Source organism: Haematobia irritans, chromosome 1 (assembly GCF_050003625.1).
Source record: "Haematobia irritans isolate KBUSLIRL chromosome 1, ASM5000362v1, whole genome shotgun sequence".
In the NCBI taxonomy this organism is placed as follows: domain Eukaryota; kingdom Metazoa; phylum Arthropoda; class Insecta; order Diptera; family Muscidae; genus Haematobia; species Haematobia irritans.
In genome coordinates this window covers 275,463,316-275,490,657 of record NC_134397.1, presented here as the reverse complement: position 1 = coordinate 275,490,657, position 27,342 = coordinate 275,463,316, and the positions used below count along the sequence as shown (strand labels likewise).

The window sequence follows — 27,342 nt, the reverse complement described above, 5'->3', positions numbered from 1 at the left end:
ATTTCTATAAAAAATTTAATCAAAATTTTATTTCTATAGAAAATTTTATCAAAAATTTTATTTCTATAGAAAATTTGGTCAAAATTTTATTTCTCTGGAAAATTTTATCAACATTTTATTTCTATAAAAAATTTTGTCAAAATTTTATTTCAATAGAAAATTTTGTCAACATCGTATTTCTATAAAAAATTTAATCAAAATTTTATTTCTATAGAAAATGTTATCAAAAATTTTATTTCTATAGAAAATTTGGTCAAAATTTTATTTCTCTGGAAAATTTTATCAACATTTTATTTCTATAAAAAATTTTGTCAAAATTTTATTTCAATAGAAAATTTTGTCGACATTTTATTTCTATGGAAAATTTTGTCAAAATTTGATTTCTATAGAAAAAGATAAAATGTTTTATTTCCTTTAAATACGAATGCCCCTTATTTTTTATACGAAAAAGTGAATTGCATTTTTAACGATTACTTACTATAATGCCCCAAAATATCATCCCAAATGTTTCTCCTAAAAACTAGAGCAATATTTTGTTTTGCTGTTAATACCTTTTTACATAGAAATGCAGAAGGTTTTGTCCACTTTATGTTATTTTTTTTTTACTTCATACACAAACGCCTTTCCATCAACTTACAACTAAACAAACGTACAATACATATAAAAGTTGTTGTTATTGTTACTACGTGAGGGCAAAAAAAGATTCGAAATCCTCGATTCCTTCACTATGTTTTCGAAAACAATTTGACTCGTTGTGTTTGATCCCGAAGACTGAAGTTGTTCGATTGACCGTTTCATACAACACAAACGAGAACGAGTTATGGTCGTATTCGAACTTACAAACATCGGTCCAAACGGGAACGACTACAAATCTCTACCTTACTAGTTGGGCTTCGAGATGTTCTCGAACACAAAAATATATGACCGATGCAATGCTCTATTAACACATCTTTCACACCACACCACATATCCTAGAAGATTCTTGGAAAGCGATCCACATTTCACTTTGGGGCCGCGCAGAATGTTTGAATTTCTCAAACATCATTGGTCGTAAGCAAACACATGGTGCTATCAATACTGTAAACCAGATGTGTCTATAGCAGGTAGAATTTTAAAATTTAAACCAAAAATGCTAAATCCTCAAAATAAGTCTTAGCATATATTATAAGCGTTTTTATCTTAAATCTAAAGATTCAATAATTCAGTTAATTTAGCGATGATTTCTCTAAATCAAAAATGTGTTTCTTTACTTAGTTCAAAGGCATACGACTTTAACAGAGGAAATTTTATAAAAAAAATTGGAGCAAACATTATAAACTTTAAATTTTATAGAATTAAATTTAATTTATTTAATTAAATTTAATTAAAATTTCATTATTTTAAAGAAATAATTCCTTAATATTTAGTACATTGCGCATCCTAGGGAAGAGAAGGTTGTGACTCGGGGTTGATTTTTTGTGCAAGTGGTTTGGCAGATGAATCAACAATGTGTAGGTGCGTTTGTGTGATGTCGTAGCTGCCTATGAAAGATCGTTGCCGCCAATTAGATCAGTGACATTACACAGTCAATAGCTTCCGGAGTAATAGTTCACCTACACTCCAAAGGTGGTAGTTTGTAGGGAAGTTGAGCTCTATTTTGATTGCTTTGAGCTCCTTATCGGCCAACAATGGAAGAGCTGAGCTCCCTAATGTTGATTTTTAGAGGAGTTGAGCTTTCAGTGGTGATATTATGGTGGAAATGAGCTCCCCCGCAGTTTGTCTCCGGGTCATCAGTGGAGAATCTTGGCCACTTATACGTGCCCATACGAAACGACAACGAGTGGAGGACGAAGGATGCACAGAAAAAAAAGTCTGTTGTAAAACTGATGCTAAAATGAACTAATATTTATTGCAAAAATTTTATTTTGTTTTAGTTTATTTTTAAAATTTTGTAAGAAATTTTCCCCAGCCCAACAATTTTTTCTTTATTCCAAGTATGTCTCAAAAGTGTTATGGACTAAATGACAATAAAATTCCAATTCTAACTAAAACAGAAGAAGTTTCTCGTACACTTCTCAAAAATAGTAATAATGAATTATAGCGTTTGTTGAACTCCGTTCAACAGTGATTTTGTCTTTTTTTTTATCGTGTAACAATTATTGTTATTTTTAGCAATTATATATATTTATTATATATATTTAGCAATTATATGAATTGCTAAAATAAATTACACCTAGATAGTTAAGTTCATATCTGTTTATTAACTGATATAGTGGTAACCCTAGCTGCTTTCCCTTTCACAAAGGGAAAGCTTTCACTCAAATTCTTTTCAAATATTTGTCCTTTTCTAAAATGAATTTCCTTGTACTAATTAATTATGTCAGCTTAATGAATTTTCAATATTTCACTTGTGTTTTGTCAGCCAAACTGGCAAGAAGCCGCCATTCACAATAAATCTGAATTTTATAACGTTTATACTGAAACTGCCTCTTTTTCTTTACTCTTTGTTTTTCATACTGATTTACGATTCTGGGAGATTATTAAACTATACAGTCCATTCCAGCAAAAAACCATTCTCGGAGTTGTACAGCGTTTTTTAAATGGGAATTATCTGGCGCCAAAGATTTTTTCTTTATTTTTAATTCATATTTTCTTTTCGAGATAGATGACCAAAAATATTGACCTAATATGGAAGATTATGCAACATAAAATTTAGGACTCGAAATTTACGCAATCTTAAGAACAAAAATCTTTAAAATAATGACATTATAATTAAAAGAAAGTTTATAATCCTTGCTTCAAAAATTTTTTTCATTAAATTTGGGACACAAATCTTGAAATTTTGCGTCCCTCTGTTGAAGTTGTAGATCTTTGAAGTAAGGCAAGGAACATTTGAAATAAAGAAAAACATTTTTAATTTAAAGAAATCGTCTTTAACTCAACTGGCATATTGAATTTTAAAATTTAAGATAAAAATGCTTCAAGTATAGGCTAAGACTTATTTTAAGGATTTGCATCTTTGGTTTAAAGTTTTTTTTTAGCATTAAGAAAACAGTTTTTACTTTGAAGTAATTGGCATAATTTGGATTTTGAAACTGGAATTTGTTTGTACATGAATACCTTTATTAATATATCGCAAACAGAGAATAAAAAATCCTTAAAGGAAGGTCAAAATCTTTGGATCCAAGTAAACTTCTTTGTGAGTGTAAGGATTCTTGTTTTTCAACTATCTTTATTTTTATTTTACAATAAATAAATATTATAAGGATTACAACCCACGACAAAAGCCACCGAGGTGCAATGCCCGCCTTGTATACAAAGGGTCATGAGTTCAATCGACCAAACATCAAAAAGTTTTTCAGCGGTGGATTATCCCCTCTCAGTGAAATGTCTGGTAACATTTTTGAGTGTTTCAAAGCTTCTCTAAGTAGTTTCACCGCAAAGTGGAACGTCGGCCGGACTCGGCTATAAAAATAAGGTTCCTTGTCCAAGTACTTCAATGACTAACTTCACGGTCTGTATCTCAATGTTAAGCATATCAAATCTAAACTTTAAAGTTTTTGCTTTAAAGAAATCACATCGTTGGCTGGGAATTAATACCAAAAAAAAATCCCCTGCAAATTTCGACTTCATCATTGCAAACCCTAAAAGTGACACAGCACAATCTTACCTGCCCTATCGTAGTCTTTTCCTGTTACTTCCATACCAAAAGAGCACACACACACAAAGAAGAATGGAAGTAAATTTTCTTTTCATCTTAGAACTTGACGAGTGGAATGAAATACACCGGTCTAGGGCTAGGAGTTATTACTTTCGAGTTGCTTTAGCCTTTTTTGTCTTTTCTGTTTGACGTGATGTTTAAGTTTTATGTATTTTTTTTTTTTTTGTTTGGGATTCAGTCAAGTGCACGAAGAAGAAAAAAAAAACAAGAAACTTAAATTTCCCAACTGGGACTTGACATAGAAGTTTAAATTGCGTTTTTGTTCTCAACTCCCTGGTAGGTGGTTGAGGGAAGACGCGGATGTGCGGTGGTGAATGGAGGTCAATGTTCATTTCAGTGGCCGTCTATTGATGGACTGCTACTACTACGTGTTCCATTTTGTGAAAAATGGAACAGGACCAAGTTCTGGCATAGAGGAATTGTTTCTTCTTCCTGTCTTCAGTTCAGTTCAGTTCATTGTTCAATTCCCGAGAGATTTACTAGACAAGTGCCTGGCCTTAATAAATCATTTGAAATAATTACATTTTTTGGCTTTTCACAAAAATTATAAATCATTATAAACAATCACCAGCTAAATAGGCTCCAATGGCTTCTTTGGACCAGAGTGGAGCGAGACTATGTTGAGATATTAGAGCTCATCGATTGCCAAGGATCATTAGCAAAGTAAAGTGATTTTTAATAGCTTTTCAGGGGAATAACTTTAATAATGAAATATTAGACGTTGAAATTAGTCTGATTACTCCATTGATAATTTGGATGCTATTAGGAAATGTCAATGAATCATATGCTCATATTTTTTAGCTTAATTATTATTTATATTATACAGTTATAATGTCGCAAGGAGTATATAAAACAAAATTTTATTTGCCTCTAAGGCTAATACTTTAGCAATAAACGAAATTTTCATTTCGCAGTAAAGAATTATTTTGGTATGTGTGGCGGATATAGAAAAACGTTGACCATCTCGTGCCAATTGTGTTAGAGTTCAAACAGGATACTAGATTCCATAATTTGCTTAGAGCTGATCAAATTTCATCTTATTGATAATGAGGAATAAATGTAAGGAGTTTTATTTTGTGAGGATTGAAATTTTGAAAGGACGACTGTTCTTTTGACTATAAACAAACATTTCTATATAAGCAAATAAACAACATTAAAGACAATGGCTGCAACCCATGCCATAAATTGCAGTTTATTTGCTCTTAAAGAAAATAATTTTTAACAAAAGGAAATTTTCTTCGTCTAAAACAAAATTTGCCTTTTTTCTTTGTGTGTAGTTCGTATATAAACCCAATAATATAACATCTTCTTCAACCAGATTTATACTCTAAAGACTATGAAAATATGTTCTTGCTGGCATTGATTGGCGTGTATAGATTGACATTTTCTTGTCATTAACTCAATTAATAAAATTATAATAAATAGATTCATTTGGATGTAAATCGCTTGAGGCTATCAAAGACTTTGAAAATCGAATAAATTAGGATTTGCGTCCTCTATCTACACTGAAGGAAGAGCTTTTTTTTCCGCGAAAAAAAAAACTTGAAGACAAGCAAAGTTCAGACAGTCATTGTCTAGCTTATCATAAATTCGGTTTTATTTGCTCGAAAAGAAAATATTTTATAAAAAAATGGAATTTCGTTTGTGTAAAATTCCGTTCCGGAAGAAAGTATATTTTCACTCAAAAACAAAGTGAACTCTCTATTTCACAAAAGTCAATTTAACTTTATTTTAGTTCATGGAATTATTATGTTTGGAGAAAGTTTCCTTTACTATAATAATTTTTTGAGTACGATAGTTAAATTGACCAAAAAAAAAACGGGAAAAAATTACAAAGGGTGATATGGTCAAAATTTGGTCAATATAAACTTGACGTATTTCTTTCAATTTTGCATTTAAAAAACCTGAACACCCCTCATTTTGAAGGTGTGTGTGTGTAGAATGTTGCTCCTATTTTGATTTTGGAATTCACTCTTCAGTTGTTAAAATGCCGTCCAAGCAAGAAGAGCAGCGTATCAAAATTTTGCTCGCGCATCGCGGAAATCCGAGCCACACGCACGCAAAGCTGGCAAAATCGCAAAAAGTTGCCAAATCAACCGTTACAAATGTAATTAAAGTGTTTGGGGAACGTTTGTCGACATCCAGGAAGTCAGGATCGGGGGGAAATCGAAAACCGGAAGCCGCTGAGACGACAAAGAGAGTTGCCGGTATTTTCATGCGAAACCCTAACCTCTCTCTCCGAGATGCCGCAAATAAGCTGGGTGTATCGTCTACAACCGTGCATCGAGCCAAAAAAACGAGCCGGACTATCGACTTACAAGAAGGTAGTGACTCCATAGCGATGATAAACAAAATACGACGGCCAAAGCGCGATCCCGGAGGCTGTACACGACGATGCTGACGAAGTTTGACTGCGTGGTAATGGACGACGAAACCTACGTCAAAGCCGACTACAAGCAGCTTCCGGGACAGGAGTTTTATACGGCAAAAGGAAGGGGAAAGGTAGCAGATATTTTCAAGCACATAAAACTATCAAAGTTCGCAAAGAAATATCTGGTTTGGCAAGCCATCTGTACCTGTGGCTTGAAAAGCAGCATTTTCATAGCTTCCGGGACTGTCAACCAAGAAATTTATGCGAAAGAGTGTTTGAATAAACGTCTGCTGCCTTTCCGTACTATTCCGTTCCGTACTATTTTGGCCGGATTTGGCATCTTGCCATTACGGTAAAAAGGCCATGGAGTGGTACGCCGCCAATAACGTGCAGGTGGTTCCCAAGGACAAGAACCCTCCCAACACGCCAGAGCTCCGCCCAATTGAGAAATACTGGGCTATTGTCAAGCGGAACCTAAAGAAGACCAAAAAAACTGCAGCAGCAGTTCAAGGCAAACTGGCTTTCTGCGGCGAAGAAGGCGGACAAGGTGGCTGTACAAAATCTGATGGCAGGTGTCAAGCGTGAGACCCGGCAATTCGGATTTGGAAAAGCAAAAGCCTAACTGAATACTTTTCCTGAATTTTATACTAATTGAACTTGAAAAAGAAATTTTATTTGATTTTTTAAATAAACGATTTACACGCGTTTTCCCTTGACCAAATTTTGACCGTATCATCCTTTACACAAAATAAGCATAAAGATTTACTAAATTCGTATTTTTCACAAAATAGTTCATTATTTCTTTAAATTTGTAAATTTTACTACAAATGCGTCCATCATGAACTTCGTATGTTACTAAAGACATTCTTGCAATTTTTAACTCCAATTTTTTTCCTTTAAACTACAAATTTTTCTTTATAAAGTGAAAAAAATTATTTATGCCAAATAAATTTTCTTGAATTTGTCGAAAAATATTTACCTTTTTTTTGTGATATCGGCGTGATGCCAGCGTTTGTAATACTGTTTAGTTAAAATTTTCTAAAAATATTCAAAATTTTCAAAAATTAACCAAAAGTTTTCTTCCTTGTGGGTTCACTGTTTTTTCAGTCTAGTATAAAGTTCGCTAAAGCTTAAATTTAGAAGTCAATTACGTCTTTTAATATAGATCAAAAGTTCAATCCTCTGCTTCTTTGACTCGGAATCATTATTGGAAAGATAAAGTCTTTGAAGTCGAGCAAGTTTTTTTTCAGTTTCTCTGTGCAGCAAATGTCGACTTAATCGAACTTATATATGGCCCAAAACTCAGAAAGAGACAAGATAGACACAGGGTGTCTTTGGAAAATGTGGTAAGTATCACTTCCTGAATCGATTTAGTCCGAAAGTATCACTTCCTGAATCGATTTAGCGATGTCCGTCGGTCTGTAAACACATTTTTGCAACTAGTTTTAGTCCAATCGACTTGCAAATTTGCACATGTCAATTATTTTCGGGACGGTATTGAAATAAACTATCTTTCATGATATTGATGTAGTGTGGGAGTATCGAATAATCGATTGTTCTATATATTCCAAAATTTGTTCCTTTCAGGTGGAGAGTTTGTGGCAGACCAATTCATGATAACCTGTCTATGGGGTCATTCTACTAAGTTGTCCTAGGACGTGTCCTGTGGTCCTAATCCTAGAACTTGTCCTAATGACAAACTGATGTTAAAGTGATCGGTACCTTCCATAAGTTTTGACCGGATTTGGGACTGGTTCATACACCCCAGGCCTGGTCCTGTACCGGTCCCGGGGTTGATCCATTTCCCGTAGGGTATTTGTAACTAAACCCATATTCAAACCAACGTTACTGTATGTTAATTCTAACATGACAGCTAAATAGGGAGCAACCGTGGTGCAATGGCTAACATGCCCGCTTTGCATACACAGGGTAGTGGGTTCAACTCCAGTTTCGACCGAACACCAAAACGTTTTGTAGTGGTGGATTATCCCCTCTCAGTAATGTTGGTGACATTTCTGAATACTTCAAAGCTTCTCTAAGTGATTTCAACGCCGTTCGTACTCTGCTATAATAAGTATCACAATGGACTGAATGGTCCAAGTGAGCCTGAAATATCAGACTGCCACTATACCTAACCTAACCTAACATGGGAAACACAGTCTTAGCATCGAAGTCGATGTTTTGTATCCTTCAACTTCAACTACTCGACTTTTGATGTTAACCAAAATCATGAAGACGATTTTTGATTATGAAGTGGTATATGTCCAATGGTAATGCCCAAAATTATCCGATTAAACATACAGTTCAACATTTTTAAAAAGTGCAAAAGTCGAAAAACCGACTATTCCAAATTTTTAAAAAATCGAAAACTCACAAAGACGAGTTTTAGGAATTTTCAAAAAGTCGAAAACTGAATTTTTGATTAATATTACAATCCCTAATCGAATTCTAGGTCAATATGGCCAAAATTTAACAAAACCAAAAGTCATAGGCAGCCAGACTTGAAGGCAAAGTTTTTTTCTAAGAATCAAACCATTTAATTTAGAAGTTAGTCTGTATAAAAATAAATTCTGTCTGATATAAAAACAATTCGTTTGTAGTCTGTATGGACGGACATAAATCGCACAATATTTTTCAATATTCCAAAAATTGTATTTTTATATTATAATTTTCTCCTCGTTTTGTTTTGTTATTGTTGGTTTTGTTCTTTGTTTTTTTGATTTCAGCTTAAAACCATGCATTGACTAAACTACAAGTGTAGCTTAAACAACAGAGGAAAAGAAGGTTTGTCAAATTTATTTGGGCAAAGCCCTATAGACTGCAAGATGGTTGGATGGACGCACGTTTCGGAATTACTACATTCCTCATTAGCATCCTCTACTTGTAGCAAAACTATCAACCAATTATCAGAATAAATTCAGGCAGTTCATTAAACCCAACAATGGACCACACTTGAACCTTCCGAAAAAAGGTTTATGATAGTTGGCCTTCGCCTAAATAAATCTTTGCACAAACGTTTCTCTTTTCCTTCACCACCGTCACATCATCGATTTGAGTGCAAAATTTTCTTAGAAATAAAATTTTGTATAGAACTGAAATTTTTACAAAATTTTCTATAGAAATAAAATTTTGACAAAATTTTCTATAGAAATAAAATTTTGACAAAATTTTCTATAGAAATAAAATTTTGACAAAATTTTCTATAGAAATAAAATTTTGACAAAATTTTCTATAGAAATAAAATTTTGACAAAATTTTCTATAGAAATAAAATTTTGACAAAATTTTCTATAGAAACTAAATTTTCAATAGAACTGAAATTTTGACCAAATTTTGTATGGAAATGAAATTTTGACCAAATTTTCTATAGAAATAAAATGTTGACAAACGTTTCTATAGAAATAATTTTTTTAATAGACTTTTTGTTTTGGTTTTTTGCAAAATTTTTGTCTAAATTTTGCCTTCAAGGCTTCATCTCCTGGGATGGTCCGAATGACAATTGTTTAGGTTTTCGACAGTCAAAAAGTTGTAAACGTCGAAAATGTATAAAACGTAAAAAACCATCACAAGATATAAATAAATTCGTTATAAAATTATTTTTCCAATATTTGTAATAATAATAGTTGGAAGCTATTTTTCATAAGAAAATTCATTTTTTTTTTCTTAAAAATCAAAAGCAAATATTTCTTGTTTCATTAGCACTTAAGAGCTGGCGGACCCAGTCGATTTTTTGTAGGTACCACTAGAGGTTTTTGCACTTCTTTTTTCTACTGTATACCCAAGGACATAAATCTGAGTTTAAAGTTTAAGATATGTTAGGCACTGCAAAAAGAGGACACTATGGTCAATTCAGCTTTATTTTAATTTATGGAAATTAATTTACCCAACATGAGAAAGATTTCTTACTATAAAGTAAATAAACTTGAACTTCGTATGGCGCTAAAGACATTTTGGCAATCTTTTTAGATATAAATGAACATAAATATTAAAGAATTTTTCGAAAAATATTTACATATTTTGATCATTTCGGCATGGGTAATTTCTAAAATTAACTTACATTTTGGTTTCGGTTGTATTAATTATTTTTTTTTGAGTGTAACTACATTGTTATGATTTCCGCCTAAGCTCAGCCATTATAATTTGAGTTAGATTTTCTTAAATGACAATTTCCACATCCGCAAGTCTAAGTAGTATTGACCTCATTCACTAACGAAAAATCAATTTTGTTCGATAGAATCAAGGACATAAATCAAAGCAATTACCAATTTCCCAAGGATGCAAGCTAAGACCGTTGTTATTTATTTCGTTGTTTGCCGAAAGAAGACAACAAATTTTCATTTAGTCTTTAAATTGAAATTGTTAACCCTTGCAAACGCACTTCAACAAAAAAGACATCAATAAAAAAATAACAAAAACACATGACTTTAATAGCCATTGTATAGTTATAATCACTAATGGCTGTATAGATGTGTGTGTGTGTTCTTTTTTTGAGTAATCCATTTTTTGTGTAGGATGCTGCCGATAATACCAAATCTTTTGTTGTTCGTTTGTTGCTTTTTTGCCTTTATTAGGGAGATGTAATGTTACAGTTGGCGTGGGAGTGTGTGTGTGTGTCTCTCAGTAAAAATGTAAGAGTGTGTCAAGATCTATGTGCGTTGTTAAGGCTGCCGTTGTCTGTTTTATTTTTATTTTTTTTACTTCTACATTTATTCCTGTACTTCTGTGCGTGTGTGTGTCTATATGTGTGTTCGACTTTGTACGGAAAGTTGAGTTACTACTGTACGTGTAACAGAACAACTCCCACACACATATACAAAATGAGAATCGAAAGAAATGAAACCGAGAAAAACGTTAAAAAAAACTTATGGCCAGAGAATGTGTGAAGCTATTGAGAAGCAACAACAAATTCCGTGTAAAACATTGAATTCGTAATGAAAACGAAGTACAGAAAAGAATCGAGAAGTTTTGTGTTCTTGTGATTTAGTTGTTTTTGTTGCCATATTTTTTTTTTTTTTGCAATAATAAACGAGAAAAACACACGACACAACGACGGCAATATGTAAATTTCCCATTTCTCCTCAAAAATAAGAATTGTGAAAAGTTTCCGGAAAATTGTAATTATGAGAAGAACCCCAAAAGAGGCACCAGGTTTAATATGTTCAAATTCAAAATTATGCGTATGAATATTTTTCAGTTAAATGATATTTTTCTCTTTTGATATTCTGTTTGTCACATTTTGTTGTTTTATTTTCCGGCTTTAGTTACTTTTTATGTGATTTAGTTTTATGCAACAGTCACTGAACTCATTCACTGGAATATTACAAAACAAAAAATTAAGCATATTATTCGTTTTTATGTTTGTTGTTGTTTTTTTTTTTTTGAAGTCCAATTTTATAGAATATTTTTGTTAGTTTTGTAGCAACAACACTATTAGAATTTGTATATGTCTGTATTTTTCTGGTTTCTTTTTTTTTTTTGTATAAAAATTACTGTGCTCTAACCGTGCACAGTTTTGAAAGTAACTGAGTCTTTTTGAGTTGATTTTTTTAACTTAAACCCTTACCAGCCAAGGGCTCGCGTTATACTGCCACAGTTTCGCAATAAAAGGTGAACCAATATAGCCTAGCATCTCACAACACGAATCACCAGCATCATCATCATCATTCCTTTACACTTGGAGTACAAGACTTTCACACATCTCTGAGAGAGATTTTAGTATGCCGCCAATTAATCCAGTGGCTGAATGGAGTATAGAAGCCTTGCGTTACACACAGCTGAATGCAGATAAAGTTAAGGGCAATTTGCATTTCATTGATTCTCATTCAAGACTCAAGATATATCCAAGAGTAAGAGAGACAACAACACATATAAACTTCTTATCCAACAAGGAGGTGAGTGTTAAATAAGTGGGTGGTGGATGCTGTGAGAGATATCAGATTATAACACAAATTAATATTTCGTTCTCTCTCAATGAAAGTCTCCCTATAGCTGGATGCTGTGAGACTTACTTCATTATTTTCAAATTTAGCTCGCTCTCTCTCCCTTTTTCTCGTTTATTATCTCTCAACAGCTGAGTCTGTTTTGTGATGAATCTGCCAAAGGCGACTACGAAATTCCTTTGCATAGTGAAAACTCTTTCTCTCGCTCTCTTTAGATGTTCAGCATACTTGCGCTTTCATTGCGAATTTTCTCACTTCCCTTACTCTTCACCATCCATAATGGTCTATGATTTTTGTTTTGTCCTAGCTTAAGTTAAATACCATACACATACGACAGTTTATGACTCGTGTTAGGTGTAAGCGTATGGTTGTTGTGAATTGTTGGTATCGGTAACTCGGTTTGATGGTCAGGGAGGGGGTGGTTCTAACATCTCCAAATGATGACAATATTAAAATATATGGTTATGATTATTGGCATACTTAGGAGTATACAATTAATGAAACTCATTTTAGAAAACAAAGACACTTTCGCTCTCTATATCATCAATATCTGGCTCTATTTAGTTCTCTACGTATAATTCTCTCCTTCTAGGCTTGGCATAGGGTTTAACAATGAATCTAGCAAGAGTAAGAAAAAAAAAACGGTATACTCGCTGCACATTGGCAAAGAGAGTAGGTAATAGGAAAACAAAAATAAAAGAGAGAAAATATAAGAGAGTATTTCTTAAAGAGATTCCTATAAACCTCAAAATAACTAATGTGTGCCTAAAGAACTATATTTGCAGTGAATTTATGAAAACCAACACTGGAAAATATTACCAGTGGAGGACTAGACCAGAAAACCATTAAGAAAGGAGAAAACAAACAAAAAAAACACACCACTTGCCAGCCAAAGTTAAAGTAGCTTATTGTAGCTTTATTAAATCATAACACATTTTGCTGAACACTTCTTCGCTGTCATTCTAACATGAATAGCAAACGGAAATAGCAGCATCATTCAGAGAATAGTCATCGCATGACTCATTATAATCTTTATGAATTTTTTGACGGCTGGTACAGAGATTGAGGATAAAGAATTTTAGTTGAGATTTTCCAGAAGAATACAAAAAAAAACACCAGTATCACTAAAGAAAAGAACAGACAAACAGTCACAAAAAAACAGAGACGCCCGGAAGAAACCATTAATCCCAGATATCACATGTTCAAGTATTATTGTAATCTTCGACGAGTTCTCTAGATAATCACTATCAGATATTCTTCACAAAAGAGCTATGAATGATGTCAATACTCTTGCGTGTATTGTTGTCTATGGAAATCGAGACGAAGAGAACTTTAAAAGATAAAATGACCTAAGACACGAAACAACAATGTTCCTGTATTTCATTGGATTTTGTTTTTCTGCATTATTAGGCAAAACAAGCTATAATTAAACATTTTAAAAAGATATTTAGACTAATTTATAGTAAATATAGTTTTGAGATACCTAGAGTACTTTAACGTAGGAAATGATTTTTATTTAGTAGGAAGTTTTTTTTTTTTATAAAACACAAACCTCCATGTGCAATGTGTAGCCTTTTGGGCTATATACAGTAATGGGTTCAAAGGTGCCCAGAAATATAGATACTTTGAGTGGTGATAAAACGCTCAGTAATGCATAAAATCATTCGAGATTTTGGGATATTCGATTAAGCTTTATTCAAACTTTCAAGCTTAACAAGTCTTTAATTTTAGTTTTAAAGAAAACACAAATTAAACCAACCACTTTTTATTGACAAAATTTTGAAATTGAATTGAGATTTTATTTTTAAACTTGTTTATAAATTTTCTTCCATGTATGTGTGCCATAGTGTAAATTTGGTAACACAAAAAAATTTTTTCTGATTCAATCACGAAATTAATTGATCCAATTAATTTTTAATTGAAATGTCTTCAATCACAGAAATGATAGTATCAATTAAAAAATTAATTGAAGATCAATTAAAAAGTTAATTGATCCAATTAAAAAATTAATTAATACTATTATTTTTGTGATTGATTTTTGTTTCAATTAAAAAATTTGTTGAATCAATTAAATTTTTAATTGAATATTTTTTAAAACTCAATTAAAGTTTTAATTGGAAAAATGTTCGTGAAATTTTTTTGTGTGTGGTTTTTATTGGCTGGTAATATTGGCTGCATTAACTTTTAAGATCTTTCATTGACCAAATGGGATGCAATCCGGAAAAAAAACAAAAAAAACGACATTACAATCAATATTTTTTTGTATAGGACCGACGAGTCGACCAAGCTGAAGTAACGAAGCATAAAGATTTACTAAATTCGTATTTCTCACAAAATATGTTAGTTCAACATCTCTTAAAATTTGTACATTTTACCACAAATTATGAACTTCGCCAGTTTTGAAATTTTGATCTCTAATTTTTTCATTCAAACTATGAAATGTTTTTGACAGGTGTACCAAATAGAAAATGATGTCTAATAAATTTTCTTGAATTTGTCGAAATATATTAAATTTTATTTTTTGTCATATCGGTGTTATAGAGGAGTTTTTAGTTAAAATATATTAGATTTTACTGCGTGATGTGTTTACAAGTTCAAGTGTAGATCTGCAAATTCTATGTATGTGTACATACATCCAGCAAAAAATGGAGCACAATTTCAGCAGGATTGTAAGGGAGAGAGGCAGTACCAACTGCTTACAAAACAACCGAATCAGCGCTTATTTTTGTGGGCGATGTCCCGATTTGGAGAAGCTTCTACATAGCGCTGATATAATTGCTCATTTTAATAGAAATATTGCTCAGAAGTGATATATAATCTTGAGTATAGCATTGTTGGCGTGAAGGAAAACAGCACTACCTTTCATGCATCTATACTGCAGGAATTGGTTGCAATAACGTTAACGAATGATCATAAACTAGTTTGATTACTCGTATACGTTATTGCCACCAATTCATGCAGTGTGGATGCACTGCCTACTTTATTGTACACCAAAAAGCGCAACTAAACTCTTACTGCTGAAGTATTTTTTGCTGGGATGTCGCTGTGCCTTGGTCTGAGATGGTCTGTATCAAACATTTTAAGGTTTAATGAGTTTAAAAACGAATTTAAAACGAATACACTTATTTCAATTGGAAACTCCAAGCCAAAATTACTATAAACTACTCGATGGTGCAGTAAACGTGACGGCCGGTACTCGCTCATGTTCAACCTTTCACAAATTACTGCGGAAACTGAAAGAAAGGAAAACTACTTAATTCTTACATAAGTGAATTGCTGATTAGGGAGAATTTGATAAAATCAATTTTGGCTTATTAGAGCCAAATTCCATACTAAATAAAAATTTTCAAAATTGTAGCTAGTCATTCGTTGATGCAACTAAAGATGCGATGGACATTATGGACCACGCAAACCAAGAATAGTTTGAAGTTGTGAATGAGAAATGTAAATCTGGTAGAGTTTTGAATAAATACAATATAGAGAATTTTTTGCATACCTGTTATCGGGGAGCTTAACTAAATCAAATTAAAAAATATTCACAATTTTTTTAATTCCAAATTAGGTTTTCTACACTAGATTTACGACTTTTGCGACATACGTATTATACCGTCGTAAACCTATGTCACAAAAGTCACAGTTTGTTCCTGGCCTTGGTCGCGGTTTAACTTCCAAAAAAGATCTTGCCTTTGCTCGTCTAATAAAAGTTTTGGATAATTTCTTCTTAAATTATTCAAACATTATTCGATTGGTATATAACAGCGACCAAGACTTTTGTTACAAACATGTTGATGGACTTGATTAAATTAACTCAAGTAGTGGTCCTACGAATATTTACCAAGGACACCAATTGTATATCTCGTCTCCTCTATAATTTATAACAACCTTTTCCGCACACCAGTGCAGTATATAAAAACAATTATTATTACACTGACACCCCTCTTCTGAATGATGGCTCATTTTGACCACAGACAATCTTCAAAAAACCATAATTTAAATTTTTTTATTAAAAACTTCGAGTAAACAAAAATACATTGAATATAACTGCCATAAATAACATCAACATTTTTTTTTAACCATTAAAAGCGTAAATATAAAAATGTGTTTAGACAAAAGGTCAAATGGCGGTCATGCTGTTATAAACAAACAAACAAAAAATATTTTATATACATTTCTCCATCATCATAAATCCTGGCATGTTTGTCAAACAGTTAAGGCGGCAGAACAGGCAGAACACAACAACAAACGAAACACTGCTCGAAAAAAACAAACATTTATTATTTTTTCGAATGCAATTTTAATTGGAAATAAAAATGTTGAATTTGTGATGTCGGTGAGGTTGGTGTGTGAAACCATAAAGAAATGTGGTTTCTATATGCACCCATTCTCTATCGCTCCTTATGTACAAATTAATGACATATATTGGTTTTATTTGTATATGCTGATACATTTTATTGTAGACGGATTCAATCAATTAGTCCAATTAGGTCTGTGTAGCGTATAATTGATACTGCTTTGTGACAATCATACGCCTAAGGGGTCATCGTGAGAATACAGTGAATTCTCTCAAACTTGGACACCTTGAAAACCGGAACCTCTTAAAAGTGGATAATTTTTGTGAGACGTTTGCTATATTGTCACATTAAAAGTAAACTCTCATAAGTGAACTCCTTTCAAATGTGGACAAAGTTTAAGCAACAGTGAGTGTCCACTTTTGAGAGAATTCTTTCGAGCAATGGCATTTGAAATCAATGTGCTCCCATTGTGACACGAGTTGTATAAAAAAAATTCCATAGCATCACAAGTTGCATATCAATTTCAAAACATATTTACCATATTAATGTTTTAAATTGGGCGCCATATAGAAGGCAATACCACAACAACAACAAAAAATTCACATTCATATCACGATGGCACATCATTATCACATTAACATCAAATATAAATACTCACGCACACTCATAAGCATGCATGGATACAAACAAACAAGCAGCCATATGTGTTGTTGTATAGTACATAAATGTTAATCAAACATGAGTAGAGTTGAAATTTACGAAGTGAGAAAAAAGAATTAAGACAACAACGATGATGTGATGCCACTGACTGACCGACCACAGACGAATTAAAATCGCATCATACATTCCAACCACATTGTCCCGATTGTTAGCCCAAGATATTTTGCATGTGTGTGGGTGTACATTTGTGTTTCTTTGTTTACGCCAAGGATTCGTATGCAATGGCAAGAAGCAGCAATAATTGCCTGCAGGCCCAAAAGCTGACATTAAACGAGATTTCGATTACGGCATTTTTAGCTCGCATGTGAGTGTTTGTGCGTTTCTCTGTTTACACACTTCTATGGGTGGTAGTATGTAGTACTCAGAAAAATCTATGTGACGAAGGTGTAGACAAAAGACCCTCCGCATTCATATTCAATCGTGTCCTTGCTGAACAAAACATTGCATGAAATGCGTTATGCACATCACATGGTGTGTGTGTGTGTGAATAAAAATGGGCGTATGAGAAAATGTGAATGTATAGAAGACTAAATAACCAGAAAAGTAAATTCACGTAAGTTCAACGTGCAGAGGAGAGTATGATAAGCAATGTTTCAAAGAAATTGAAAAACAAAAACTGAACAAGAAAGAGCACAAAACGGAGGGAGCCGACTATACACAGAAAAAATATTGTGGCGAGGCCAGAGATTTCATGTAATTAAAATACGAATGCAAATTTTACTTAGCATAGAAGACACATTTCTTTGATATAAAGTTGTTTTCCTTGACCAAAAGTCAATAAACTATTCGATGAAGTCGTTTTGTGCTTATAGTTAAGTGATTTGACTTAAAATTGGGTATCATAAAATGATCAATAATTCTGAAAAAAAACTTCACAAACAATGAAATCTCAGTTAAAAAAGCGTCGCTAAAAAAGTAGTGAAACTGTTCTTTTTCGATCCGGATTGACACAGAAGCGATGAATTTAACATGGGCTTGTCATAGGACGGATGTCCAACATTAACGAGATTCCTACTGTCCCTATCTACTATCTAGCGAAACCACAGCCAAGGGAATGGGCTTGGAATAATTAGTAGGGAAAGAAGACCCTGTTGAGCTTGACAGCCTCTGCACTGAATTTGCATCACTTCTTAAGATGTGAGGTCAATTCAGGGTTTTGGATGTGAATTAAAAATTTTTGTGATATTATGATAAATAAATAATTTTTAAAATTGTTTATTATTTTAAATGCATTATACCGTTTGTGTGGAACGTTTGTCATCAAATATTTTCAAAAATTCGCAATTTTTCCAAAAAAGAATTTAACATTTTTTTCGGCTAAATTTAAATAATTTGTACCATTTTATTAATTCTTAATATGTTTTTAATTTGAAACAAATAAAAGTAAATTTCCCTTTAGAAATATGACAAAAACGGGTTATAAAAAAAATTGGCTCAAATTAACTTCTAATAAAATAAAGAACATCTTTGGGAGAGCATTTTTGCAAGATCTTTTAAAGTTGTGCCTTGAGAAAAACTTCCAATTTTTTTTGCTGGGAATTTGTTGACTTTTTGTATCTCGACTTCAATGCTAAAAAACGTTCAAAAATAGGAGATGGCTCCAATACTTTATTTTAAAGGAGCTTTTTACTTGAAGCATAGATAAAATTTTACTTGAGTCAAGTTTGGAATTTTAAGTTATCGTTAACACGTTTTTAAAGAACCGCCTGAAAGAACGAATAATTTTTTTTTTAGAATTGAGTGGGCAAAACTGAAATTTAAAAGAGAAATATGTCTTAAAGAAATCCTTACTTCAATTCTCCGCTTCTTTGGCTCGGAATCAATACCAAAATTATTAGTGTATAGACAAAATCTTACGAAGAGGTCAATCATTTTATCTGAGTATGAGACCCTATGCCAACATAACAGGTTGGCTGATAAGGCCCCGGTCTGTCACATAGATGGCGTCGCTAGTATTAAATGCATATTATTTTTTTATATACTACCAATCTTCAAATGATTCGTGCCAAAATTTAACGTCTGTAAGTCAATTAGTTTGTGAGATAGAGCGTCTTTTGTGAAGCAACTTTTGTTATTGTGAAAAAATGGAAAAAAAGGAATTTCGAGTTTTGATAAAATACTGTTTTCTGAAGGGAAAAAATACGGCGGAAGCAAAAACTTGGCTTGATAATGAGTTTCCGGACTCTGCCCCAGGGAAATCAACAATAATTGATTGGTATGCAAAATTCAAGCGTGGTGAAATGAGCACGGAGGACGGTGAACGCAGTGGACGCCCGAAAGAAGTGGTTACCGACGAAAACATCAAAAAAATCCACAAAATGATTTTGAATGACAGTAAAATTAAGTCTCCGAAGCGTGGAAAGACTCAAAAGTCCGCTGGCAAAGTAATGGCCTCTGTTTTTTGGGATGCGCATGGAATAATTTTTATCGATTATCTTGAGAAGAGAAAAACCATCAACAGTGACTATTATATGGCGTTATTGGAGCGTTTGAAGTTCAAAATCGCGGCAAAACGGCCCCATATGAAGAAGAAAAAAGTGTTGTTCCGCCAAGATAACGCACCGTGCCACAAGTCATTGAGAACGATGGCAAAAATTCATGAATTGGGCTTCGAATTGTTTCCCCACCCACCGTATTATCCGGATCAGGCCCCCAGCGACTTTTTCTTGTTCTCAGACCTCAAAAGGATGCTCGCAGGGAAAAAATTTGGCTGCAGTGAAGAGGTGATCTCCGAAACTGAGGCCTATTTTGAGGCAAAACCGAAGGAGTACTACCAAAATGGTATCAAAAATTGGAAGGTCGTTATAATCGTTGTATCGCTTTTGAAGGGAACTATGTGGAATAATAAAAATGAGTTTTGACAAAAAAAAATTGTTTTTCTTTGTTAGACCGGGGACTTATCAGCCAACCTGTTATAAAACATGGCTGCTCCCATTTTCAGATTTCTCTGAAATGTTCAGCTAAAGGGACATGGGAACACGTGGCAAAAATCTAAAATTTAGCACTTAAAATGGCTTTTACCTAAAAACATACCCTTTAAGAATTACCTCTAATTTGTATTGGGATGGAGAGCTCACTTGCCCTTATTTGTCTTCTTATCCAATTTCTTAGATTACCTTGAAATTACCCTTACCCATCCTTATAGGGAATAAAAAGGGAAACATGCCACAAGAATAGTTCAATATCTGGACAGGTTCCTACCTCTCTCATGCTAGAGTTTTTGAAAAATCGAAAAATTGTGCAGAAATGTAGATGGTGCTCATGTAGGGACTGTTTTTCTTCATATTCACTCGAGTGGGGGACCTCCCAACAAATTTAAAAAAAGGGACTCTTAGGTATAATAAAAGAGTTGATTGAAGCTTGTTCAAATAAAACAATTAATAGAGACAATTAGCTTTTTACTCAAAGTCAAAACATGAAATAAATTAAGTCAATAATTGCTAATTTTTAAATTCATAATTTGTTGATACAATTAATTTTTTAATCAAACTCAAAAGACTATGTCAGTTAAAAAATTAGTGAAAAAAAATTCAATAATTTGTCAATAATTAAAAATAAACAATAACCCAGCAAAAACTAGGTAACCACATCTTATTACAATTGACATTACCAGGAGAGAAGCTGTCATTACACGTTGCATTACATTGCGGCGAGTTATAATGACTAACTTGTAATGACAAAAATAAATACTTCTCGGTAATTTTCGAATTGTTATTCTCATAATAAATGATGGTACCATTAGGTATAATTATTCACATAATTGAGCCCTTACAATAAAAAATCGAAAAGAATATGTAATGTAACGGTAATTCTGAAGATTTTTCCGTTAAGAAATTTTTATCACAAATATTTAATAATAATTTTGTTTAAATTAACTACATTATCATATTATGTTTTAAATAAATGCTTTCTTATACCTCATTCACATTACACTTCCAAAATGCACTTAAACTAAATTTCAAATGCCATTTGCCTTATAAAAAGGGACTTAAAATCCACTTTTAGTAGATTTCGAACCTAATGTGAATTGGGATATATTATAACGTAGTTCATGAATCTAACTCCCTTAAACAACCTACATTTATTTCTATTTTAAGTGTGAAATTAATTTGCGTGTAATCTTATTTAGATGATTTATTAGATTTTTTATTTATTTATACAATATTCGTTTCTATTCAAGTAGAGCTCCTCTTACAGCATTACTCGCCATATTTTGATCCATTGTAATCGGCGATAGAAATCAATATTTTCGAGATTTGGATGCCTGAGACAATAAGTGGCTATGTTGCAAGCTTTGGTATATCTACGAATAAGTCATTACATATTAGGTGATTATGCGAAAGTATGCCTGGGAAGAAGTACTTTCCTCCTAGGACATGCGTATGTAAATGTAATCCGAAGCGATGCCAATTAATAAGTGGTTATTAATTTTTAAATAGGCTTACCTACAAGATTACCGGGTAATGAAAGTTTTTGCTGGGTAAGCTTTTTAATCAAACTAAAACACTAACCCCCATTTTCATAAAGCTCCGTTAGTGTTCAGTTAACTAACCAACTTTTTTTTATTATGGATAACCGACGAAAATTTTTCAGTTAAAGTTAACCGAAGAGAAGATATTTGCAATTTACTTTCTGTTAACTGGCAGTTAAAGCCTAACGGAGCTACATGAAAATGGCCGCAAGTCAGTTAAGAAAATGAAAGTGAAAAAGTGATAGTAGTTAATTAAAAAACTAATTGCGGTTTGCAATCATCATCAAAGTAAGTTTTAATTTAATCAATTATATAAATTAATTGAAAATCGGTAATGAAATCAATTAATTGTATGTCCAATTAAAACTGTGATTGATACTATCATTCTCGTGATTGAGACATTTCAATTAAAAAATTGATTTGATGATTTAATTTCGTCATTAACTCAGAATTTTTCTGGGTATGATACACAGAGTGCGTTTCAGATATAAGGCACCTTTTGCTATCCAATCCCTAATGGCGCATTTTTTTGAGAAAAAAAAAATAGAATAACAATTTAGTGGTTGTGGCCGGTTACTTTGATATCGGCGTAGATTTTTCCTTATGTGATCATATCATATTATAAAAAAATATATATATTTAATAAAATTAATCTTAACAGAAAGCGATAACTATTGGTCATGTACGGCAACAGCAAAACAATGACTCCCTTTTTCTGCTGAAAGCCAAGAAAAGATTTCAATTTTCCGACATCGAAAATGAAGACACTTGCATTTGTAAATAAAACTCTAGCACTTTCACAGTTCTATGTCTTTAGATGCCGTTGTAGGCTATGGTATGTGTGAGTTAAACCCAGATAGGGACAGCCTCAATAGTAGTAGAAAAATCTGCTGCGATATGAAGAGAGTAAAAATGAAGCCTATCCTCAGTGCATTTATTTACGGCCTATAATCACATGCGCCGTCACTGCACACTTCAAGCTTCACTGTTGTATGTCAGCCATGCAGTGGCAGCATTGTTGTCTAAGCTAAAAGCGTGCTGGGATTTACGTTGGCATAGTGAAAACCATCTCCTTTACTCTTCTGTTATTCTCCATTGACCCCATGATGATGATGACGATGCCGAGATGGTGAACGAAGAATCCTTAGTGGCTTTTGTGTGCGAGTAAAGCAGAAAAAGTTGGAAGCGTGTAAATTGAGGTCTTTGCTGCAACCAATGCGTCGAAAGTCGACGATAATGCTGCTGATGATGATGACGGGCATGTGAATGCTTCGCAGAAGCCTTCACGATTTTACCCAAGAAAGTAGTCCAAGTGTAGTGTTCGTTCTATGCCACATACATGGGTTTGGGTGTGTCGGAATTGTGATGAACTCCTTTTTGTTTTCCTTTCTCCCATAAGAGTTGAGGTATACTTGAATTGCCTTCGGGGCTCAACAGAAGAGATGGAAATGTGGTTGTTTTCCCTAAATCACGGCCTACCATAGAAACTTCGCACACAATTAAACTCGCACTTGTCCACACTCCAGATACGCCAACACACATACGCTAAGCGAAGTAGACTCGCAGCATACAAATACAGGCATACATGATCTCAATCTCTCTTGTACACCATATCCATGAAAATATGGTAACGTTTGCCTTTGGATAAATTCGCACAAAGTAACCACAGGGAACAGTGGTATTCAGTTTTTTGTTTGTTGTTGTGATGAATGCTGCTAACGGCGTTGTATTCACTTTGTAATGACACATGTAGCCGTTACCAATATTGAAATACCAAATACGGTCCACTAAGTTGGAAAAACAAAATAAATTTTAGCAATAGTCACCGGATCTAAATTATTTAATTTTATTTAATTTAATGTGGCTAAATAAATTCATTAAAAATTTCGAAATAAATCAAATGGCAAATTATCGTAATTCGCTAAGTTGGCTTTTTGAAATCTTTAAATTGCTCAAATAAATGGAAAATAAAAAGAAATAAAATTTAAATCTTCTACCATATCAAAATAAGTGGGGTTTTCCTTCCTGAAGCAATATCTCCAGAACGCACGAGCCGATTTCCATGGGTTTGAATTCGTTTGAAAGGTCTCGGGCTCCGTAAGGTTTATAGCAAAGAAAAGTCAACGAAAGTTTCAACTGAAAACCGGATAAATTTTTTTTTTATATATACAGCGCCATCTCTGATGCATCTCCGGAACGGACGAACCGATTTCCACGGTTTTGTATTCGTTGGAAAGGTCTTGGGCGCTGTGAGGTTTATAGCAAAGAAAATTCAACAAAAGTTTCAACGGAGAAATGCGGGAAATGTGGTTTTACATACAGCGTACATTACAAGAACTTTTAATTTGAATTCATTGCAGTTGCTTTTGTTATGGAATAATTTTATTTTTTCACATGCTAAATGTTAGGGAGGGGTACATCCCCCTTGCACGACTTTTTTCAAAATTGGGCCAAAGGTCTCCGATTTGGGTGAAATTTCCAAAGAAGGTTAGGGGTGATGTCTAGACAAAGACCCGCTACTTTATTTTTCGATATTTGGTCGCGGAGGTGGACCACCCCTTTATACAGTAAAAAACAAAAATTCTCTGATTTACTTGAGGTTTACACCCAGAGAAGGAATATGATCACCTCAAACATGTTTCAAGAGCAACATTTTATTTATGGATAGTGACCATGTAACATGTTTGTTGCTAAAATGTTATTTTATCGTCAAACATAACATGCTTGCCTAAATCAAGTACAAAATTTCCGAGAAAATAATTTGGTTGCGACAAACATGTTACATGGTCAACATCCAAAAATAACAATTTGCTCTTAAAACATGTTTGAGGTGATCATATTCCTTCTCCGGGTGTACAGAGAACACGCCGTGAGGTTATGAATTTATTATGGGTTATCTGATTTTTTAATATTTGGCCGGGAAGGGGGACCTCCCCCTTGCCCGATGTTTTGCAAATTGGATCCGATTTTCTTGAAATTTTCGGGGAAGATGGAAGGAAGATGGAAGGGGGCCTGTATGCAAAGAACAGCTAATTTATTTTTCAATATTCGAGGAGGGGAGCCTCCCTTTGTCCGATTTTTTTTTAAAGTATAGTAAAAAATTAAAGTTTTTCGACTTACTGAAATTTTACGGAGAACTTGGGGGTGATTATGAAATTTATATGAGGTATATGATTGAAACAATTAAACTTTTCCAATTTACTTGAAATGTACACAGGACGTGGGGTAGGTTATATTATTCTAATGGATATCTGATTTTGTGATATTCGGAAGGGAAAAGGGGCCTTCCCTTGCCCTGCTGTTTAAAAATTGGCCTTATAATTTACTTGAGATTTTCTGGGACGTCTACACAATATACGAAATTTTTCGATATTGGGACCGGGAGGGAGACCTCCTCTAAAACTGACAAAAACAGCTAGAATTCTGAAGTTTACTTGAAATTTACAAAGGCCGTAGGTGAAGGTTATGAAATCAATATGATGTACTTGATTTTTGGATATTTTGACGGGAACCTTCTCATTACCCCACACTATGAAACTTGAAGGAAAGTTTACAGATTTGCTTGCAATTTACAGAGAAAGTGACGTCCCTTTACAAAAAATAGAGTAAAATCTAACCCTCTCCGATTTACTTGAAATTGGGAGAAGATGATTAAATGTATACAGGATATGTACATGATTTTTCTATGTCTGGTTGGGGAAGGGGAATAGTGGTTGGGTGGTTTGTGAAATGAATATAGGTTACGTGAATTTACAATATCTGGTCGGGGAGGAGCGAAGCAGGGGGATTCCCTTTAGCCCGATTTTTTGAAAATAGAAAGTAGAGGATTGTCGTTAAATGGGAACTCGGTACATAATTTTATGATTTTTCCACAAGCTTCTGCCAGACTGTTTTAAGTAAAAAACATACATTTTTATGAAGTTGACAGGCAATGTAGTGGGTGCTTCATTTTCCGGTATATGTTTGTGAAAAGAATGTTTTCCGTGTCCAACACTTTAACAAATGTTAATATGGTCAATTTCTAAGTACTTTTACTTTTTCCGATTTATTGGACGGTATGTTGAGGAGAAGTATACCCCCCCTTGACAAACCACGCTTGAAGTTCACAGGAAATGTAGAAGATTGTCCAACGATTTTAATACAGAACAATTAAAAAACAAAAAATTGGTTGAACGGGAACACCCCCTACCCGATGTTTGTTAAACCGGTCCGTTTTACATCTGCATAACCGCCCCATTTCTGTATATAAACGAAAAAGCAAATAGTCCGATTTTTGTGAAATGTACGGGACACGTGTGTGGAAACCATGGAGTGATTAATCAGAACTTCAGTTTTTGTGCCAGACTTCCCCTGACCCTACTCTTTAAAAGAGTTCAAATCTTTTCGAATTTGTTTTCACATCGATGGATATGGTTGACTAAGTTAAATAAAATTTGTATAAAATCTATAGAAATCAAATTTTCACAAAATTTTCTATAGAAATCAAATTTTCACAAAATTTCCTATAGAAATAAAATGTTCACAAAATTTTCTACAGAAATGAAATTTTCATTAAAAATAAGATTTTTCTGTTTGGTAGTTTTTGGTAAAATTTTCTTCAAATTTTGGTACATTATTTTTGGCTCGAGTGGCAACCGTGCTCAGGGCATTATTGACGAAGACACAAATTCGTTTCCTTCTGCACTGAAAAAAAAAGCATGCCTGGTTCCAAAGATTTTGTCTTTACTTTAAAAATTTTGGTATTCATTCCGAGCCAAAGAAGCGGAGAATACAAGTAAGGATACTTTTAAGACACAATTCTCTTTTAAATTTGGGTATTGTATACTTGCTTCTAGGAAGCAAATTTTAATTTTTCGCCTTTTCAGATTTTTTTCTTCATATGCTATCAAAGTCCTTTAAACACGACTTAACAACAACTTTATTTTCCAAATTGAGACTCGACTTCCAGCAAAAAATATGCTATGTTTCAAGTAAAAAACATCTTTAAAATAAAGTGTTGAAAAACATGTCCTATATTTGAACGATTTTTTGCTTTGTATTCAACATGCAAAAAGACAACAAATTTAAAGACAATTTCATTAAATTTAAAGAATTTTTCTAAATGATTAAAGTCAAGTTGACCTTAGCCCAAACATTTTTTGTTTCATGTTATGATACCCATTTTTAAGTGAAATCACTTAATTATAAAGACAATACGACTTCATTGAAAAGATTATCGACTTTTGGCCAAGGAATAAAACTTTATATTAGAAAAATGCGTCTTCTATGCTAAGCAAAATTTGCATTCGTTTTTTAAAGACATGAAATCTTTGACCTCACGACAATATTTTTGTCAGTGTGGGTGTTGCAAATCTATTCACTAACTTATAATACCCTGCCAGATAAGTCGCTAAAAATGTCTGTATTTTACAGAAGCCTCATCTTTGGCTTGCAATCAATACCAAAATCCTTAATGTAAGGTTAACATCTTTGGATCCAAGTATTGTTTTGTTTTACTCTCTCAAATGTATGTGACAATACCACTGTATGTCCCATTCATATCTGTAGAACTATAGATTCCTTATCCCTTGTACCCTTTTTTTTCTATGGTATTAACTTAGTTTCCCATACAAACATTTACATCTTAAGCTGCCTTGGCCTAAAGTCCTAAATACAAAATTGACTTCCAGGAAAAACTTAAAACAATTTCCAAGAGTTTTGGTATTCATAACTTGAGTAGACCTATTCACATCTTAAACACATCAAATAATTCTCATTAAGTTTATAAGTACACATCTTCAGCAAATGAAACGAAAACTCTTCTTAAAAAGAAAACCCATCGTCAAAACCGAAACCCTTAGCATAGATTTC

General features: G+C 33.2%; 1 protein-coding gene across 9 annotated transcripts in view; it reads right to left on the bottom strand.

Annotated features, from left to right (window-relative positions):
- Window positions 1-27,342, bottom strand: part of CASK (peripheral plasma membrane protein CASK) — a 444,900-nt gene that overhangs the window by 232,110 nt on the left and 185,448 nt on the right. Inside the window, exon 1 of one of the 9 annotated variants that reach the window (XM_075295069.1) lies at window positions 11,336-11,678. The exons of 7 other annotated variants lie outside the window; for them this stretch is intronic. The gene's annotated coding sequence lies outside the window, so the exon portion shown is untranslated. Of the gene's footprint in view, window positions 1-11,335; window positions 11,679-27,342 lie in introns of those variants that run through there. One more of the 9 variants, XM_075295075.1, reaches the window with a different exon arrangement.